At 43.3% G+C, this 15,440-nt stretch overlaps 1 protein-coding gene across 4 annotated transcripts in view; it reads left to right on the top strand.

Annotated features, from left to right (window-relative positions):
• The first annotated feature begins 573 nt into the window (after positions 1-573).
• The window catches only part of FAT1 (FAT atypical cadherin 1), a 177,155-nt gene continuing 162,288 nt past the window's right edge, over positions 574-15,440 (top strand). For 3 of the 4 annotated variants that reach the window (XM_075066427.1, XM_075066426.1, XM_032799959.2), the window contains exon 1: positions 575-1,282. The gene's annotated coding sequence lies outside the window, so the exon portion shown is untranslated. Of the gene's footprint in view, positions 1,283-15,440 lie in introns of all 4 variants that reach the window. The other variant, XM_075066428.1, reaches the window with a different exon arrangement.

Below are 15,440 nucleotides of genomic sequence, written 5' to 3'. Positions count from 1 at the left end.
AGGGACTGCTCTAGTCAAAGTTTCATAGGCAAGTACCATTCTGTTTCATATGCCTTACCATTCTGACCCCCTGTTTACAGTTACTTGCAACTTTCTGAAATGTTAAACTTTGGGGCTGAAATGATCCAGTCTGGTTTCTGCTGGAGGGTGAATTTTTTGTTTGAATGGGTGAGCAAAACAGTTTATTTATGTATTTGATTATGAACAGAGTGGAAGAAAAACATATCTTTCCCCCGCTGGAAACAAAACCAACCCTTCCCCCTTTTATTGGTACAGATCTAGTGCCAAAACAGCGGGGAAGGGGGGTGTCATTGGAATTTAACATAATAGCCCTTTTAGACTGTCCTGTTGACAAATGGCATGGAGTTGATCCAGGTATGACCTGGTGGAAATTGCACCCGGTGCATGTTCAGTAATATCTGGGGGCTGAGGTGTTAGTAAAGCGTTTGAGGAGTAAATGATGAGAGCGGAGTCGTAGCTCAAAGGTTTATAAGGGGAAAGTTACCCAGCATTTGCTACAGGCTGCGCTGCGCTGCTGTAGTGCAGAGGCCGAGGGAGGGGGCCATACAGGAGTGGAGGAGGGGAACGGCAACAGCCCAAACTTCTGCTGCCAAGAGGGGATGGAACGGTGACAGCGGAGCCTGACTTCCAGGTCAGGAGCTTAGACCCGGGACGCGTCGCCACTAAGCTCCAGCGGCGCATCACCTGCGGTAACACACAGGCTCAGGAAACTCTGCGAGCTGTAGTGGGAGCGAGGCTCCGGCTCAGGTGCCAGTGAAAGAGGCAGAGACCCGCCCCCAGGGAGCCGCTGGGGCCAGGGTAGGAGGACAGGCTGCTGCTGCTGGAGAATCCCTTCAATCCAACGCTTGGAAGAGGGAGGGGACGGCGCTCCAGTGAGCGACGTCCAAGAGCGAGCTAGGGAGAGGAAAGGGAGTGAGTCAGTGATCCACTGCAGCTCGCTGTCTGCTGCTGCGCCTGCTGCTCAACTCTACCCGCTCTTTGCCTGGACATGTCTTGAAAAACTTGGATCGTTCCGTCCCTTTCCTTTCTCCCCCCTCCCTCAGCCCCTTTCAAGTTTAAACCGGGTACACGCCGAAATGCGGCCATCGGGATATGGGCACGGGCGCTGGTTTTGCTACGCATTGGGCATGTGCTGAAGAACCGAAGGGTGGCAAAGTTCATACTTTAGACGCTTGACCATTTTTTGAATTAAACAAAGTGTGCGGGGATCAACTAAACTAGAGTGGACTTTAGGAGAGAAGTATTAAGTCCAGCTGGTCTGGTGAGTTCTTTGATGTTTGTTTTCCCTGGATTTAAAAAAAAAATATTTAAATGTGTGTATTGATGTTGTCCAGTAGCATAAATGGAAATATTCAGGCTTTAATGAAGTAGCCACTACTGTGTTTGTATGGCTAGTGTGTGCGGGTATATATACACACACTCCTATGTATACCTGTGTTTTGATCCCTCAATGCACACACATATATTTCCCTCCCTTGATATAGAGAAAGATATCTAGATAGTTCAGTCAAAATCTGTAAAATGCAGAACCAAATTCAAAAGGCTTGTTGAAAAGATGTTCTACTGGGTTTTGCATTATTTTAAAGTGTAACTTGTTTTAGAAATGGTGCCTGTGGGAAGGAGAGCAAGGAGTCCGGGGCGATGTATTGTGGTGCAGCGCCCTCTAGCCCGCGCACTGAGTACAGCGGCTCCTTTTTCCCCTCCAAGGCTGCCAAGTTCAGCATTGTCCGGAGACACGAGGGACCTGGAGGAGTCCCCACTGCCTTCTTATGCCGCTGGTCCTTGCTCTCGCGGGGCTGCAGTTCTGTCTAGAACCATAAATGAGGTTGCGGGGTCTTTGCGTCAGGACGACTTCTGCCCCTCACTTTACAATCATTTCAATCAAGCCACTAAAAAGGCAACCTTGAAATATTTGTGAGTCGATTACTTGTGATCCGGTCCTGAATGTGTGAAGATTTAGTCACAGATCAGCAGGAATCGTTGGGGCTCCCAGTGCTGCCACATCGATTGATTGATTGATTTGGTAGGAAAAAACGGTGCACGGCGAATGCGTAATAAATGTGCTCCTCTAATCTTTTCTCGCTCTTTGCCTGCTTCCTATGGCGATGAACTCAGGCTTCTTCCAGGCAATTAGGTTTCTCAGTGAATCTGCCGAGTCAGAATTCCCCAAACAAATGTTTGATCGTGATTAAGCGTTTATCATTTATTAATGAATGAAATTCACTCCAAGGAATATTTGGCAGTATTAATCTTTAATATTATTTACATTTACACACCAGGACGATATCATTTTAGCTTTATCCCAAATGGCTATTTCTTTACTGGTAGCATTTACTATTTCAAGGAATGTCTAGGAACTAAATCAAAGGTGTTGGACCTTTTCAAAACCCATGCACCTTTTATAGCTAACTTGCAGCAGAATTTCGCAAACATTGTAAAAGATGAGACCGCAGGATCCACTCAGGTAACCGCATCTTACATATGGTCATTTATGTAAATAATTGGGCCAATACTACCCATTGCTGTGGTTAAGACTGTCTGTCTCAGAGAACAGGGATAGTTTGTGTGTGTGTGCATATTAGCTTGCATGCTATTGTTTACTAAACCGCGAATTGTACACTGTTACTACAAATAAAAGTACCAGCGAGCCTAGGGTTATAATTTCAGGTCTGTGTAAAAGTTCTTTCTTTACATGGAGCAATAGTGTTCTGTCTCAACGTCCCCTTAGTTTTTTTCCCCTCTCCCTAACTTGTTAGAGACTTTCATGTATAGAGCCACTGAATGATGACAATTTGATTCAGCTGGGAGCCATGAAGTACCTGACCTTAGTTTTTCCTCCCAAAAAATCCTTTCTGGAGCGCTCCATATTGAGAACAATCTCCTTGGCTCCCATGATTTAGGTCTCCACTTATGCTTTTAAAGACCCTAAACACTTGTCCCCAAGGTTGAGTGAATAAACGACGGACAAGAGAGATTCTTACACTGAGGCAAATCTTGCTCTTTTCAGTGTAATCACTGTCGCTACCCTGTGAGTAAGGCGTACAGGATTTGGTGCTGCGTCGCTTACATTTTGGACCTGATAATCTTTAGGCATAAGGTTTTATTTTGTTTTTGGTGTATCTTTGGACTTCCTTTTAGATGTTTACAAATGTCCAGACTACTGTCTGAAGAGTTCTGCTTTTTTCAAGTTTTAAATAAGCCGTCAAGTACAATAACTGTACACAATGGAATGCAAAGCTGTCCTTGTCGTCCAAGTTGGTATTTTTGTCTTCTCCTTCTTCAATTTCTGGCCGGATAATGAGAAGGTTAGTGGTGTTTGGGCTACAGGGCGTAGTATGCATGCCACTTTCCAGAGTTGGAGTTTGCAGAGTGTAGGTTTTCTTACCCAGCTGTGCATACAAGTGCCGGGAAAACACTCCCATTCGTTGCACTGGGAACTTTGTACTGTGTGGTGTGTTATCACTGGAGGAGGTTGATTCGGTTCTAGCCGGATTCCTTTTTAAGGGTTCGTGAAATAAGGAGGAAACTATAAAGCAATTATGGTCCTGTAAATGAGACGAGATAAATTTAAATACCGATTGCAATAATCTCGGATGGTTTGAAACAGCAAACTTCGAAGTTTTAATAACAAAAGAAAAGACCCTCGTTTTCAGTTTCTAGATTACTGACATGCTCCGCTCTGCTCATTTTTTAACTTGCAAGTACCAACAAAAGCATGTGTTCCAATAAGAACAAAAATGAGCAGAGGGAAGGTTGAGTTTTCACTGCTTGTACTACAGAAAGCTTTTTTTAAACAAAAACCAGTGAAATGAGTCCTGCCATCGAGGAGAGATAGTGGATCTTTTGATGTGAAGGGTATAATAATTTAGGAGCCAGATGGTTGGGAGCCCTGGAGTCTCTGGAAGTGTGGTTTAGGTTTTCATGCCAAGGAAATTAGTTCCGGAGGGGGGTTGTGGTAGCAGGCCTGGCCTGCGGAGGAATATAGAAATGCAGAGTACAGCGGCCGGGAGAGGGAAAGGGAGAGACAGAAGGCGGAGAGGGGAGAAAGAGGAGTCGGGCCGGTCAGCATGCGGCGCTGGGCGCCCAGGAAGCCCCTCCAGCAATCTCCTCCCGGCCGGCAATGAAGGTGAGGGGCGGGCGCGCCTGGCTCTGGCGGCCTCTTTAGGGAAACTTTTTGGCGAGTTTGAGGCGTGGGGCAGAAGTTTGGGGCTGCTGACCCGAGAGAAAGGAGCGCAGCCGACAGGGTGCAGAGTCTGGGCTGCTGTCTGCGGGCTCTGCTCGCACGCAGCCCACACAGGCTGCAGCCCCCTGGCCCCGGGGAGGGGACTTTGTTCTGCGAAGTTGGGCAGGGAGTTCGGGGGCAAGAGGGGGTGGACGGTGAATGGGAAGGTGCCTGTAGGAACCCCCCACCCCCAGCGCTACCTCCTTCCTGCAAGGTTGATTGCAGCAGCCGCTCACTTTCTTGTCTTCCCCGGGATCGATGAGTATGGTGGGGGATAGGAGACGCGAGGGGAATAGTAAGTCCCTAGAAGTGAGTTTGGAAACAAGAGGCTGGCGCGGCGTCATTGGCCTGGATTCGTTTGCTACACAATCAAATCAAAGCCACGATGCAGGCGCAGGGAAGGTGGCGGGAGGGAGAAGACCCTGATGAGTTAAACCTGCGCTCGAATCTCTTTTCCTGCATGGCTCCGTCAGGCCACGTTATCGCTGAAACGGAGCTGAAAAATGTGAAGGCTCTTCTCCCATTCTCACCCCTTCCAGCTACGCTTTAGCGACTTATTTTTGTGTGGCATGATGGCTGTTTCTGGTCAGTTCATTATTAAGCTACCGTTTCTCTCGTTTTAATGCTTGTAAGAGGGTCTTGTTATTAGGAGTTTAAATGAGCAGAGAAGTATTCAGAGACTTGGCTGTAATTTCCTCTGCAGGATTCTATTAAATTACGCCTTGGAAGAGAGGAGGTGATAATTTTGTACCCTGAAGGGAAGGTGTCTGTCTGTATGCATTATGCATTTAATGGCCCATTGTAAACTTAATATCCATGGTAAGCCCACGAAGATTCTCAATGAATAAATATCTCTGGCTGGTTTTCCTCTTTGTGCTTTTGCAATGTATCTACCATTGTTTGTCCCTTGGATTCCTTTGAAACTTAAAGAGCAAAGTGTGCACAGAAGAACTCAAGGTTCCTGATTCCTCTCTCTGTCCCCTCCCCCATGTTTCTATTTCTAAAATGCTTTAACTGATGAAATTCTTCTTTAGGAGTTTACATTTTGTGTAGCAATCATAATAAATTGTGACATTTCGCTACAAAAAATGTACGCTTATAAAAACAAAGAACCAAAACCCCTTTTGCTAAGTTTTCACTTACCATGTATTTATTACAGTTAATCAGAAATTTAATAATGTCACTTAGCTTTAATATTTTGAGGGGAAATTCTTTATACTGCCCTTGATATCTTTGAATATTAAACTTATAAGTTTTAAACAGTTTTAAAGTCCTATATTAATAGCTGTATGGGGTTGATACCTACATTCTTTTTTTTTGTAGTTACTATTCTTTAAGAGCTTTATGTATAGTGTATTTATATGGGCAGATTTAAATATTAGTTGATTGAAACTTCATCTGTTACTACTGTAATGTCCCTTCACTTCTCAGCTTTTTTAGATTTTATTTGTAAAAGGGAAGCAATAATGAGTGTCAGTTGTCCCAAGGATCTAATAACTTCACTTGAAAAAAAGCTTTATAGAGCCCAGTTCTGCTTCCATTGAAGGTCAGTGGCAAAACTCCCATTCACTGCTGTGGAAGAAAGGAGTGCAATACTTAAAAGAAAAAAACTTAAAAAAACAAAGTTGCAATTAAAATATTACCCCTTTTGATGAAGTGGTTTGGTCACAAAAATTTTCAAGATAATCACTTGCTACATTGAGACTTAACAGTTTCACTGTATTTGATAGTTTTCTGTATATTATAATAAAAAAGCATTATGTATATTGGTATCTCATTGCAATTTTCCCTTGTGAAACTCATCAACAATAGTTACTGATTAAGAGTCTTTTAATGATAGAGTATCATTAAATCCACTGTTACATATGAATATAAGAAAGTTACAGAGCTGTTTTGACATAGTAAGCAGTTTGAGACACAATAAAGATTAAAGTCTCCTTTTCGTGGAGTGAGGGTTCAGTCCTTCAACCTTGACTCAAGCAAGTATCAGTACTCATGCAAAACTTCTAAATTTTCATTCTAAATTTTCTTTTTGCCTGTTGTGGGTTTGAGTATTTGTGTACTACATAGAGTAGTTAGGAAATAGATCAATTTCAGGGATTTAATAAACCAAAATGTTTATAGCATGTAGGGCTTGTGTTTACTCACAAGTTTAAACTATTATGTTAATCTTCCCAACAATGTGCATTTTCCAAATAACTTTCTGGCTTTAGTAAAAGAATTCAACTGTAAGCTTTCATCATGTGTTAATTTTTTGAATACAAACCCTTCCCCCCACTCATCCCAGAAAACTAGTCACAGGGTACGTCTACAGTACGAAATTAATTCAAACTTATTTTCGGAAGCGATTTTATACATTCCGTGTTGTGTCCCCCCACTGAAGTGCGTGAATTTGTCGGAGTGCGTCCACAGTATCAAGAGTAGCATTGAATGTTGGAGCAGTGCACTGTGGTAGGTATCCGACAGTTCCCGCAGTCTTTGCTGCCCATTGGAATTGTGGGTTAAGCTCCTAGTGCATGATGGGGCAAAATTATTCTCACGGGTGTTTCTGGGTGTGCTGTCACTCGCTCCTCCCTCCGTGAAAGCTATAACAGATGCCATACTACAAGCAGGCGATGCAGCACGGTGCACTGCCTGTCTCTTGGTACTATGAATCTACCTCGCATGCCCTCTCGTCTTTCTGTCTACTCTTTCATCTAACCATTTCCTGCCTTTTTTCGGCTACCATGAACAGAGCCAGACAGCTTCCGCTTCTTTTTCCATGTTGTCTGTCCTGGGCTCCAATGGAAGCTACAGAAGGCAACAATTCCCTGCCGTTTTTTGGCCATTGTGAACAGAGCCGCACAGCTTTCTCCGCAAACTCTGCTCATGTTTCCACCGCAGCGTCAGTCTGTGGTCTTGCTGCCTTTCCTGCATTAGATCCACCATACAGCGGAGCATGTTAGTTTGCTCCCCCATGAGTAGGACCATAGCGTCCTGCCTGCTTTCATCGTGCGCATCCCTCCTCTGTTCGTGTTCCTGTAATGCTTTACAGGACTCAGCAACTGTTTGCCTCCACGCCTTCAGCTGGGCTCTATCAGTGCGGGAGGACTGCATGAGCAGTGCGGGAGGACTGCATGTCTTCCCGTGTTCATTTTTTCTGCCTTCTAATCTGGACCTCTGGGACGGAGTAGATAGGGGCTGCGTTGAAACATTTGCACCTGCTGGAGGAGAAAAAGGGAGGGCAGTATTTTAAGATATACATTTCAGGGAACAAAGGGGACACTTTGGTATGAATAAGCCATCACACACAGCCGGGCAACAGAATTTAGCTTGCAGGCAGCCTAGGGGCAGATGGGGTTCTGCTTCTACATTCATTTCATTGTTTTTAAACTGCTGGGACCCCTTTCCCAGAGCAAGCAATGCTTGGTGGGTTTGCCATAAAGGAGGGCCTGCAGGCTCTCTGGGATGATCACTTCACATAACATCCAAATCCTTCCCCCTGCACCCACTGCGTGGCTCCGATGAGGCTCTGAGCAGGGACGAGCCCTTTAAACTATATGCGAACAGCCCAGTGTGGCTGGGTTTCTCCCCCTGAACCCCACCGTGTGGCTCCAGTCTGGCTCACTCACCAGCATACTTTCTCCAGGATCATGGTCCGAGAGCCCGCAATGGGAGTGAGGGGAGGCTGTTGGCTCCAGTGTTAAGCATAGTTCCTGGCTGGGGGGGGAAACAGATTCCCCACTTGCTGCCTGTGCACTGTCGTCCTCCTCCTCTTCCTCCAATGATTCTTCCTTCTTGCTCCATGCAACTCCCCCATTGCAGGTGTCCATGGACAGTGGTAGGGTAGTGGTGGCATCACCCCACATAATTGCATGGAGCTCATAGTAAAAGCGGAATGTGTAGGGCTGTGATCCAGAGTGCCTGTTTGCCTCCCTGGCTTTCTGGTACGCTTGCCTGAGCTCCTTGATTTTTGTACGACACTGCTCTGTGTCCCTGGAGTAGCCTCTTTCTGTCAATGTCCTGGAGACTTCAGCGTACGTATTTGCATTCCCTTTTTTTGGAACGTAGTTTTGCCATAACAGACTCGTCTCCCCAACATGCGATGAGATCCTGTACCTCCAGTTCGAACCATGCGGGAGCTCGTCTGTGAATCCAGGACTGCGTGATCTCTTGTGATGGTGGACTCTGCATGGTTGCCTGTGCTGATGGTGACAGGAAATGAAATTCAAAAGTTCCTGGGGCTTTTCTGCCCACCTGGCTAATGGATTGGAGTTGAGAGTGTTGTCCAGAGCGGTCACAAGGGAGCATTCTGGAATAGCTCCTGGAGGCCAATAACATTGAATTGCTTCCACGATACCTTTAACCTGGGATTGCGATCTCGATTTAAGCGCTACTCCACTTGCCGACGTGGAGTACAGAAATTGATTTAAAGAGCCCTTTAAATTGAAAAAGCCGGTTTGATCATGTGGACGAAATCTTTTTTTTTTCGAATTAACTCGGCTAATTCCGAAATAACAGACTAGTGTAGACCAGGCCTCAGGATTTTGACCTAAAACTTGACTCAGCTTTAAAAAGTCACAATCTAATATGGAAACTTCAGGACTGTAAGCAACAGTTAATGTTTAATTGTTGAGAAATGAAAATATAATAGTCATTATATTGGTAGGGCCTACAAACTCATTGTCTTTGTCTCCCTCTTCAGGCTCTGCAGCAAAGGCCTGGTCATGCAAGCTCTTACTCAAGTAGCAACTTTCTGAATGAAAAGTGTTTGCAGATTCATATCCCAGAAGTTTACAAATATTACTCTTCAGAGCTGTTTTGATGTTAATTAGTGATGTTGGTGCATAAAGATGTTTTGGCTTGTTAAGGTAGTATAAATTAAAGAAGTTGTTGATGTAAGTGTGTGTGTGTATGCATGCATATTTACATCTATCTGTCTATACATGCATGCATATTAGTTCCCACTCATTAAAAAATCATGGAAAAATCTCAGTAGAACAAAACAGAAGAAACTACTGTAGAGCCCAGTTTTCATTGGCAGAAGAATGTACTAGAGCAGGGGTGGCCAATCTGAGCCTGAGAAGGAGCCGGAATTTACCAATGTACGTTGCCAAAGAGCCACAGTAATATATCAGCAGCCCCCGCACAGCTCTCCCTCTGCTCCCAGAGCCTCCCACCCACCTGGAGCCCTGCTGATTAGTGCCTCCTCCCTCCCTGCACCTCCCAATCAGCTGTTTTGTGGCATACAGGAGGCTCTGGGGAGGAGGGGAGAGGTCCAAGGGCATGGCAGGCTCAGGAGGGAGGCGAGAAGGGGTGAAGTGGGGGCAGGGCCTCTGGCAGAGCTAGGGGTTGAGCAGTGAGCACCCATCGGCACATTGGAAAGATGGCTCCCGTAGCTCCAGCCCTGGAGTCAGTGCCTATACAAGGAGACATACATTAACTTATGAAGAGCCACGTGTGGCTCCGGAGGCACGGGTTGGCCGTGGCTGTACTAGCGGCATTTCTTGAGTATGCAAAATTCCCATTGAAGTTTCCCAGTAGCTATAGAACAAACTGTGCTAGTAAGAAAGGACCTAATCCTGTAGTCACTAATGCACGTCCCACCGAACTCAACTGGATAGTCTTGTGAGTAGATAATGGATAGTATTGTGGTTAAGACATTGCACTAGGGCTCAGGAAATCTGTGTTTTAATTCTGGGTTTTTTTTTTTTTTTTTTTCAGTCTTTCTGTGTGACTTTGGGCATAGCTCTCTGTCTTAGTTCCTCACAGAGGTGCAGGGGGCGGGGGGGGGAGCGGATAACCATGCGGGGTCATATGCTCTCCAGATTTGCTGCTTGATTTGTACTGAGCATACTCTGTAACACTGCTGAAGTTGGCCTCCCTTAGTCTGCTGTGCCCCCTCTCCCCCACTCTATCAGCAGGCACAGGTCGTGTCTGGTTCCCCGTATATAAAATGGGGACAGTTTAAACTTCCTTTGTCTGTCTTCCATAGTCCCAAGCTCCTTTGTGTTGGAACTGCCTCTTACTAAAGTGTATGTGTGTGTATGTAGCGCCTATTACAAGAGGGCCCCAGCTTAGTTATAGTCTCTAGGCTCTAGTATATAAATAGTAAGAAGTTGCATGTGTTTGTGAAATATCAGTGCCCAGTTTAATTCTGTGGTTTACAGCTATGATAGTGGTGGAACCATATCAGCCCTAACTTTTGGCCGAATTTTAGAAAAGCATCTTTTTTTTTTTTTTTTTTTGCTGCATGAATATTTACTAATTCTAAATTGTCTTAGTATTTTTTCTTATTCAAAATTATACAGTATCTTTATCAGTGAAGTTTCCTTTTATGTAAGAAAGCTCCCACTATATGAAAACAATTACATCATATATTTAAAACGGAAATGTTGAAGAAAAATGTGAATATTAATCAATCATTTGTTCCAAATAGGAAATCAAAGACTGTCTGGTTATGGCATTCCAGAGGAGTATACTGTGTACTTCTATGAACATGTGGCAATGAACTTTAGTTAAGCAAACAGTTTTGCTATATTTTGAAAATGGATAGACAATCATAGACTTGTGATATTTCAGAGATAACAGAATTTTAAGAGTTTAAAATGTAGCTTTGGCTAAAATGTGTCTGGAATGTAGTCATTTTGGTTCACTAAGAATGAGCTGTAGGTGATAAAATACAGTCAAGTGTTTTTATAAACCATTGTATACTACATCACCTGACATCTTTACATTGTTAGATTCCCCCTCCCCATTCTTTTGTCTATAGAATTAACATTATTCCATATCTTTTGAATCTTAACCATGACATATTACATAGTGGTCTTCACGTAATCTGAGATCTATTATTTAAAATTTCCAGTATCTGTCTAAATTATGTCACAAACTGAAAATCCCACGTTAAACTTCACGTTTTGAGGTACAGAAATGTCAATTAGTAATTTTATCTAAGCAGGTTATTATTCTGTGTAACTGATAGACATTTCTTGTTCCAGGTTTTAAATCAGCAGTTTGTCTAAGCTGCTATTCAGGGCTAGATTTCTTACTGACAGCCAGGCAATCATGATTTAAATATTTATATACTGTTTAGAAATGACAGATTCTGTATTTGAAGTTCCTACAGAAAATAAGCAATAAGTGCATAAAAGTATAATACAGTATTGTTAGATGTCACATAATAATGATGAAGTAGTTAGAATGCTAATGGTATTTACATCTATTCTGCTCAGACTTCTGAAAAGTTTAATGTATTTTCATAAATTCAAGATTCACTTTTTCAGTCAAAGTGAGATGTGAGTACCAGATAAAAGTGGAGTCTGTTTACAGATGAATGCATTGTTCTTTTTGAAAGGAATATGATCTTTCAAATTTTAGTACCATATTAACAGCTGCTGGTAAGTTTTTAATGTTGGCAGGTGTGTCAAAAGTCAGCAGTGTTATTAGTAATGGAAGCACACACTTGCCAACTTTTGCAAGGTAAATAAGCACCCCAACTTTCACAATAAGCCAAAAATGAAGCAAATTCCATTTCAAAACAAGACAAAACCGAACCAATCCCTAAGATCCCCAACACTCTGTGACTAGTTCCCCCCGGCATGCAGTCTGGGACTGTAGTGGGCCCGCTGTGCACTGCTAACTCTCCCCCTCCCATTGGCCCCGCTTGCCCCTCCCCTTCCCCTTCTTGCTGTGGCCGATCAAAAAACAAAAGCAGCAGCAGCAAGGTACTAGCCGACAAGCAACTCACAAGCCAATTAAGCCAAAACCAAGCCCAGTTTCTGATTTTGTTGTTGTTGCAGGGTTGGTACGTCTGATTACCTTTTTAAAAAGAAGAATGCCATAATATTATTGAGGGAGGAAAGGGGAAATTTGCATAGTGTCATATAATGTAAGCTCTATCAAAAAGTGGTTTTGGAAAATTGGCTTTTGAATTTAAAAAAAAACAAAACAAAAAAACCCCTAGAATTGGAGGAATTTAAAATATAATCTTAAATGCAAAGACAAATTCAGATGCAGACTCCTTTCTTACTCTTTAATTTTAACAAATTGGCCAAATCATGCCTTAATGTGAAATTAGCCGCAGAAGGGCACAAGGAATTCCCTAAGGGGGAGTTTGTGGAGTTTCCATCAAATCAGCCTGTGTATGGGGAAAGTTTAGGGAGGTTACAGAGAGTTCACTGATACACAGGCAGGGGATTATTAGTGCCATGCATGCATGGTGTGCCCCTCTGCTGCAATATGCTTGACCCTGGCTTCTGCTAAAGTTGTTGCCCCCTCTAAGGGGATGGATCCCATAATCATCAAGCCTCAGTTCTGCTTCCCTGCTTAGATACTAAGTTGATTAATGCTCCATAAATACCTTAGAGAGATGGATAAGGCACATGTATAATTAATCTGAACAACTCTTCCACTACTGTCTATACCCATGAAAGATGCAAAGTGAACAGCTTCAGCGAGTGGTTCACCACCGTGGAGGCGACAACCCTTCCTATATTTTGGTGCCACTGAAAGCAGTGTCTGCTCTAGCAAAGTTCCCTCTGCTTGCAAAAGCAGAGATACAGTTGAGATCCTTGTATAGTCAAAGCACTTTTGTGAGATATGTTTCTTTTTAGCCTCTTGTTGATTGCGTTTAAAAAAAATGGCTGAGTCATTTTATAACATGCACTTTAGCACAATTTAATGGCCTCTTAAATTGCCCTGAGTTTTAGAACTATTGACATACTCATATATTTATTGGAGTAATTTTAGGGTGAAATTGTTCATTTATTTATCTTGTTTAAGTGAATTTATTGCTTATAAAGTCCTGGGGATCCAAGTTTCTATTTATTCACACAACAGGTGATAGCTCAGGTAAAGTGTGCAAGCTTCCTGACAAAGCTGTCATTTGAGGCCCACAAAATCATACCTCCCATCCCAATTGTAAGATAATTTAAGTACCAACTCTAACCTTAGATTTAATTTTTAAAAGGTTGTAGCCTTTTTTAGTTATGGAAATAGCCTTGCTTGTGTCAACTACTTACTTGGTTTGAAAGAGTCTTCCAGTGATTTTTCTCCCCCCTGACCAAACAATTCCTGGTTAGGTTATCAACCCTTCCCTCAGGCTTAATATGGCCACAGGCTTCATGATCCAAGCCTTAAGTCCCACAGTTTTCAAGGACTTTGACTACTTGATTTGTGGTTATATGTGAGCCATTATCTGGCTGCCTGAATGAGCTCTCTCTGAATTGTCATTGTGACATCTAGCCATGAGATGGACCAATTTAGTTCTTGAGCTAGGTCAGGTGCTTATCAGTATGTAGGGGAAAAAGGTAATGGGCGTTTGGCCCACTTGTCCTGTTTCAGAAGCCTGCTTGAGGGAGTGGGAACTAGACGAGGGTGAATCCTTGTGAGGAGAGATGGAAAAAGAAGGCACAATGGGAAGGGCTTTGGAAAGAGACAGCAGAAGGGGGCTGACGCCACGCTAGAAGCAAGGGATGGAGGGAGAGGGAGAAGAGAGAGATCATAGAATTCAGGAGGAGGGAAGGATCACAGGAAGAACAGCAATGGAAGGGCACAGTGAAGAGTCTGTGTGACACTGGATAATGGGTGAAAATAGGAAAGATCAAGTATGGTAGGTAATGAATTAAGAGAATACCAGATGAGAGCGAATAATCAAACACAGGAGAGAAGAATGGGATAAAGAAAATGAAGAAGGGATAAAAAAAAGAAAAGATTTTAAAATGTTTGGGTTAGTGAATTTTGTTTAATTTTCATAGATTCATAGCCTCTAGGACTGGAATGGAGCTCGAGAGGTCATCGAGTCCAGTCCCCTGCCTTCATGGCAGGACCAAATACTGTCTAGACCATCCCTGATAGACATTTATCTAACCTACTCTTAAATATCTCCAGAGATGGAGATTCCACAATCTCCCTAGGCAATTTATTCCAGTGTTTAAACTACCCTGACAGTTAGGAACTTTTTCCTAATGTCCAACCTAAATCTCCCTTGCTGCAGTTTAAGCCCAGTTTATATGTTTCCATATGTGTTTTCTTAGCAGATGTCCTATGTAATAGCTTATATTTTGCGGGGAAGAAAATGGAACTCCCAGAGCCTCAGGTTATCTGGAGTGTGGTCTACTGCAAACCTCTCCAAACTAACTGTTGTGGTTCTTTTGCCATACTCAGCATTGTAGCATCTGAATACCTTTTGTAAAATCTAAATTAACCACACAAGGATCTCTGTCCATCTCAGCTTCTATCAGAAGAACTATATTTTGCTAGCAATTATTACTGTAGGATAGGAATGTCAAAGAAGAGGGTTTTAATATTTTGATCTGACAGCTTTGAGTTTTGTGGTGATTCTGACATCTATTGGGAGTAAGTTTCATATTCATACACCAGCTACAGAGCAAGTTCTGCCTCCTGAGCCCTAGAGTTTTTCTGTATTCAGTAGGGAGATAGAGTAGAGAGCTGACGACTGGAGTGATGTGGGCTTATCATTCTTTTTTGATGAGCAAGCAGGGCTGCAACATTTGTTTTTAAGGTTGGTGATTTAATTCCTAGGTACAGTGCATTACAGTGATGAAGCATGGAGGCCATGAATGTGCAGATCGCTGTGGTCAACTTTGAATCTGTTAGGATGGGGAACATTCTCTGGTCCTGCTGCAGGTGGTAGAGTTGATTCCTTTACATCTGTTGATATTTGGGTATCTAATACCATTACTGAGTCCAGAAGGACCTTCAGGATGACCATCATAGTGGTCTGAGGGCAAACGCTCATAATGAAAGGTGATGCTACGGTAGTTGAGGTCCTCAAAGTGCTTCCCTCTCATTAGTTTCTCCTGTATTGAAATGTTGGCAACTATGCATTGACACGTGTACAAGGAATTGGGCTCTCCTGCTTCTGAAGAAAAGAAAGCTAATGGTGACTTGAAGATTCTGCCTATGTCAGTTAAATATGGGGCATGTCAAAAAAAAGTTTGGAGATGTCCTTAAGAAAGATAATTTTAATGGCCTCCCCAAATTTTTGGGCCAGTCCTGCTTTCTCCCTTCATAACATTTATTTGCTTCAACTTTGTTCTGATAGGGATAACTCTAAGGCAGAGGCAGGCAAACTTTTTGACCTGAGGGCTTCCGAAATTGTATGGAGGGCTGGTTAGGGGAGGCTGTGCCTCCCCAAACAGCCAGGCTTGGCCTGGGCCCCACCCCCATCTGACTCCCCTTACTTCTCAGCCCCTGA

This window comes from Chelonoidis abingdonii, chromosome 5 (assembly GCF_003597395.2).
Source record: "Chelonoidis abingdonii isolate Lonesome George chromosome 5, CheloAbing_2.0, whole genome shotgun sequence".
Taxonomy (NCBI): Eukaryota; Metazoa; Chordata; order Testudines; family Testudinidae; genus Chelonoidis; species Chelonoidis abingdonii.
The sequence above is the reverse complement of the archived record's forward strand: the minus strand, read 5'-3'. Positions and strand labels throughout refer to the sequence as shown.